The sequence below is a fragment of the Aricia agestis genome, chromosome 7 (assembly GCF_905147365.1).
Source record: "Aricia agestis chromosome 7, ilAriAges1.1, whole genome shotgun sequence".
In the NCBI taxonomy this organism is placed as follows: Eukaryota; Metazoa; Arthropoda; class Insecta; order Lepidoptera; family Lycaenidae; genus Aricia; species Aricia agestis.
This window is the reverse complement of record NC_056412.1, coordinates 8846782-8852367: the sequence shown is the minus strand read 5'-3', so window position 1 is coordinate 8852367 and position 5586 is coordinate 8846782. Positions and strand designations below refer to the sequence as shown.

The 5586-nt window shown below is 36.6% G+C and overlaps 1 long non-coding RNA gene across 1 annotated transcript; it reads left to right on the top strand.

Moving 5' to 3' along the window:
- Positions 1-2042: 2042 nt before the first annotated feature.
- LOC121728595 lies at positions 2043-5227 on the top strand. The gene is made up of 3 exons (XR_006035844.1): positions 2043-2133; positions 3446-3511; positions 4828-5227. It is a non-coding gene; the product is annotated as an uncharacterized LOC121728595 (long non-coding RNA).
- Positions 5228-5586: the final 359 nt, after the last annotated feature.

Genomic DNA, 5586 nt, shown 5'->3' with positions numbered 1-5586 from the left:
GAGTTGTTGATTTTGGAATGTTTTACATTAGATCCGGCGGACGGCGCTATCATCGCATTCAATATTATTCTATTTCAATTTTAGTTTGTCCTGACAGATGGTGCTACGATTAATTTGAAAAAAATTTTGTTATTCAATTCATGTGCTGATTAAAATATTAAATAAATAACACATAGGCTACAATTTTAACCGACTTTCAAAATGGGGGAGGTGTTATGTTCGTTTTCTTATATTCAACGATTACTCCGCCGTTTGTTAACCGATTTTCAAAATTTTTCTTTTGGTATATAGGGTATCATCCCAATTTGGTATTATATTCAGAAAAGTGGTGATCTGATGAAGGATCCATAAGTAATCGAGGGAACTCCTCAAAACTTATAGGGAAACATATGGTGACTTCGGTTTCGTGAGAAGTATTCTAAGCATATGCTACCAACAAGTAAGATTTTGCACCGAGATATACCTGGTATACCGTGGTTCGGAAGGTGCTGAGAGAATTCCTGATTCTTTATAGATACAAGTTTGGGAGTTTCGGCGTTGTTTTAAGAACAGAAAGCATATGCTACTATGCAAATTACATTCTTCATCATCATCATCATCATCATCACTACCATATTATACCATTTCATAGTCTTTTAGATCGAGACTCGAGTTTGTCAAGCGATAATTAAAAAAAATCTATATCTACCTAATATTATAAACCTGAAGAGTATGTTTGCTTGAACGCGTCAATCTCAGAAACTACAGGTCCGATTTATAAACTTATCTCAGTGTTAGATAGATCATTTATCGAGTAAGACTCATCATTTATCGAGAAGGTTATATTATGTTATTACTCTAAGACTAATACGACAGAAGAAACTCAGGAAAATGTGGGAAAAACGGGGGAAATATTTTTTATGGGAAAATGTACCTACGGATTCTGTAAAATTTCTAATTTACGCGGGCGAAGCCGCGCGGGACATCTAGTATTATTATATGAAATTATGTAAGTATGACAAATGCTAAGCCGCTTTCTTTCGAGGGCAATAATTTGTTTTCCGTTTTTCATCACAATTCGTCAACTTGGTATGTTTTTGCTGGCAACGATAGACCAGCTTGGCCACCTTCCAACTCCATCATTAGACCCTAGAAACTATCTGAAGACTTAGGGTCAATTCAGACCGCAACGCGACGCGTAGATGCATTTCTAAATTTGTATTGAATTGACCCGGTCTGAATCAACCCTAAGTGCTAAATATCAAGACGAATCAAACGAACTCTAAACTCGACGGGGTTAAGGTGACGCCGCGTTAAAGTAAAAACCGGCCAAGTACGAGTTGGACTCGCCCATGAAGGGTTCTGCAGCAGCAATAAGGTTTATTTCTATGAAATTAAAAGGTTTTTGATTTATTTTTATATTTCAGTTGATTTAATGAAAGATACATTAAGGTTTACCATTAATGACGTATAAAAAAAACTACTTGCTAGATCTCGTTCAAACCAATTTTCGTTGGTAGTTTTTATAGTAATGTTCATCATATATTTTTTTTTAATTATCATGCCCCTACTTTAGAAGTTAGAGGGGGCACACATTTTACCATTTTAGAAGAGTCTCTCTCGAAAACTTTTTTAAAAATTCAGGTTAGAAAAAAATGATATTAGGAACCTCAATATAATTTTTTAAGACCTGTCCATAGATATCCCACGGACAATGTATAAGTACCTGGTCAAAGAAATTAAACTGTAAAATCTGATTTGCCCAGAACCTGGGTACCCCCATGACATCCTATCAAAAAAAGTATGTCAGTAGTCTCTGTAAACAAATTATGCCGTACGCTTCAAAAAACCCGAAACGTAGCACACTAAATAAACAAAACATACAATAAAATTGACTAAACATGTCAGTCACACCAAGTTCAGAATAATGTTTTCACACCTTGTCACATCACAGAATATCCTTGAAACCCATAACTAAACATGCATAGCTAATTGTGCTGTTTTGCGTAAGTAAAATAATAAAATAGGTCCCACCGAGACTCTCTACACATTATGGCCGGCTTCAGCACGGGGCTCGTTGTATTGGCGGTGCTAGTACTTACGAGAGGTGCGGAGAACGCTACAGAAAATGCTGGAACAACTAGGCCAAGTGGTGTAAGTACGTATTTTATTAAATGTTGCTCTCACATCTGGCGTCGCGGAGAGTTATCCAGGAGATAAGAACGTCATATAATGTGCAATTAAGTTTCAACTTGCGCTCTACTTTAGGCTGGCCGCGTAGTGCGTACGCACGTTTTTCGTATTAGCGATTTCGCTTTCTTTATTCGGACATACTGTTTACGAATGCATAGAATCAGTAAAAGATACATTAACTCACGTACACGTTCGCTTTTTTCCGAACGGAACGAATTCCGCACGTATGTGTGCAAGCCGACGCGTTAGCGAGTAAAGAAAAACAAACGTTTGCGCTAGTCTCACTGAACTCCAAATCGTAATTCCACATTAGTAAATCGAATACGGAAAACGTGTGTATGCGGCCAGCCTTAGTTCGAGCATTTTTCTTCCTTTGTATTTTTTGTACCTTTGTCGTGTTTTCTTCATCGTTATTATAAAGTTCAAAGTTACAACAATATCTAATAATATTATTTAAATTGAAACAAAATTTTTAATTTTTTGTTTTAATTTCATCACTCAAAGTTCAATATTATATCAGATCCTTACTTATGAAATTGGCGTTATGGAGGAATATAAAGTCGTTTTTTTATTATTAATCAATGTATGTACCATTGTTATCGATGCATTTTTGCCATCATAAGGGTAGTTCGTTGATCCCTTTTCAAAAAAAAAAGGAGGGACCAGAGTCAATAAATTCTTTGAGTGCGGTTTGGACTGTCACATCAGAGTTGAATTTTTTCCTTGTAGGAAGTTACGCAAATTTCGAAAAAAATGGTAATTTGTTGGAGCAAGGTCCGATGGATGTCGCAGACATTCCAATTGCAGCTCCTCCAGTTTTACGGTCGTCTGTTGTGCAGTGTGTGGTCTAGCGTTATCCTGAAGCAGAAGTGGCCTAGAGCGATTGACCAGCCTTGGTTGTTTAGCAGCTAGTTCTTCCATCATGGTACAATAGATATTTGTCGCAACCGTTTGGCCTGATTTTAGAAAGCTGTAGTGAACGACACCGGCACTAGTCCACCAAACACTCACAAGTAACTTTTTCTGAGTCAATAGCCCAATAACCAAAAAATATAAATTATATTATAAGTGCATAAGAGTTTACCTGGAACTTTAGACAGTAACTAAAACACCTTTAAATAAGTACTTATACAAGTGAATATTGCTAAAAATAATAACAATTTAATTTTTTTTTGTGGCCTATTATCAAGTACATAAATATTTATTTTTAAATCGTTAATTTTGTTTTCTACGTTTAACCCATAATATTGTAAAATTTCCAAATTATTTTCAGGCGCTAGCGAGTCTTGGTCGAGTGTTTGTAGACATTCCTTTGGGGATCGTTGAAGCTTTTAAGGATGTAAGTACAGAATAATAATATTAACATAATACAATCATAGAAATAAGGGATATACGAGTAACAATATACTTTCTAATATAAAGTTATGTTATTGTTTGCAAATCTATGACTCTACTATTTATACTTTAATATATTTCTATTGTTTATACTGCATAGAATTTTTAAAAACTTCAATAGGACTACATAATATACTATGTATAATTATGATTATTAAGTTCTTAAAAAATAACCGAAATATATTTAAATATACGCTTGAGAATAAAGAGAAACTATGTGATGATTTCTAATTTGCTTACTTAACTTCTCTTTCTCTACCTAATATTTATAAGTAAATTATAAGTGTCACAGACAAAGAATTTTAGACAAGTTGATCCTAATGCAATAAGTACTGTAGAATATACCGATTTTGGATTCAAAGTAACCTCCTTTATTGTCAACTAGATGACACCCGCAACTCTGTTCTGCAAAGTTTTGTGTGGGGTCTTTTTTTTCCACGGGGAGGGCGGGAGAATCCTCATTGATTCCTTATGTGCCGGCCCAAAAGGATATGTCCGACTTTACTGTGGTGTTACCCAGTAACATACGGACTAAACTCCCTCCTGGTTACAACCTGCTGCTGTCAAATTGCAGCACCATTTTACCCTTTATTGTTATTTACATAATATCCATCATTCGTATATTTTCCTTATTATGACATATTAATATAATATTATATACTTTGCTTTTGCTTATATATACATATAATAATAATTATTATTATTTCCTTACTTTGTACCTTGTGTGCAAGTGTGTGAATTCTGAAGCGTGCAAATGGTTATTGTGTGCGTAAGATGTGTTTTTTTTTTATGAAATAAGGGGGTAAACGAGCAAACGGGTCACCTGATGGAAAGCAACTTCCGTCGCCCATGGACACTCGCAGCATCAGAAGAGCTGCATGTGCGTTGCCGGCCTTTTAAGAGGGAATACGGTAATAGGGGAGGGTAGGGAAGGGAAGGGAATAGGGGAGGGTAGGAAAGGGATTAGGGTAGGGGATTGGGGCTCCGGTAAACTCACTCACTCGGCGAAACACAGCGCAAGCGCCGCTTCACGCCGGTTCTCTGTGAGAACGTGGTATTTATCCGGTCGAGCCGGCCCATTCGTGCCGAAGCATGGCTCTCCCACGTATAAAGTATTTAAAGACTAAAAGTATTTCTATACCAAATTTCTCTCTTCTCAGACTCGGAGTAAAGGAGTAATACACAGACAGACATAGTTTCGCATTAATATTAGTATGGATATTAAAACTCTTCCGTTGACAATATACAAACTTGTTTCAGGGAGCGGAGGCGATCGAGAGCGTGGTGATTGCGATAGTCCGCGGTGTTTTTGGCTAAATTACAGTCTCGGAATACAAATTCGTTCATTGACCCATAACTAATTATTGTCTCTTTCACTCACGCATAATTACTCTTACGAAGTACCGATAATAGTGAAGATAGAAATTTAGTAACAAAAAAAATCCACAGCCGAAGATTGGACCTCCTCCTATTTGGAAGTCGGATATAAATTATTTCTAGTATCAATATAAAAAGCAGTTATAACATCCTATTTCTAACCACGTCGTCGTTGCCTCTAGGTTGGTGGAAAATATTTGATGTCAATTGTTTGACCGACGTCGTCATAATAGTTGTACTGGAAATGCATAATATTGGGCGCAGCACTTGAGAAATGTACATGATTTATTGCTACCATGAGACTTTAATATTATTAGTGTTTTTATCCCTATTCCTTTCCCTACCCTCCCCTATTCCCTTCCCTTCCCTACCCTCCCCTATTACCCTATTCCCTCTTAAAAGGCCGGCAACGCACTTGCAGCTCTTCTGATGCTGCGAGTGTCCATGGGCGACGGAAGTTGCTTTCCATCAGGTGACCCGTTTGCTCGTTTGCCCCCTTATTTCATTAAAAAAACGGATATTGCTGGCCTCTTTTTAAGTCCTATATTATCATATCTTGTGTAACTTCAGTCAACTTATATGGTTCTCCATAAGATTTGGCACCTTTAATTATTATTAATGATCAGGCGTATACACAGTTTG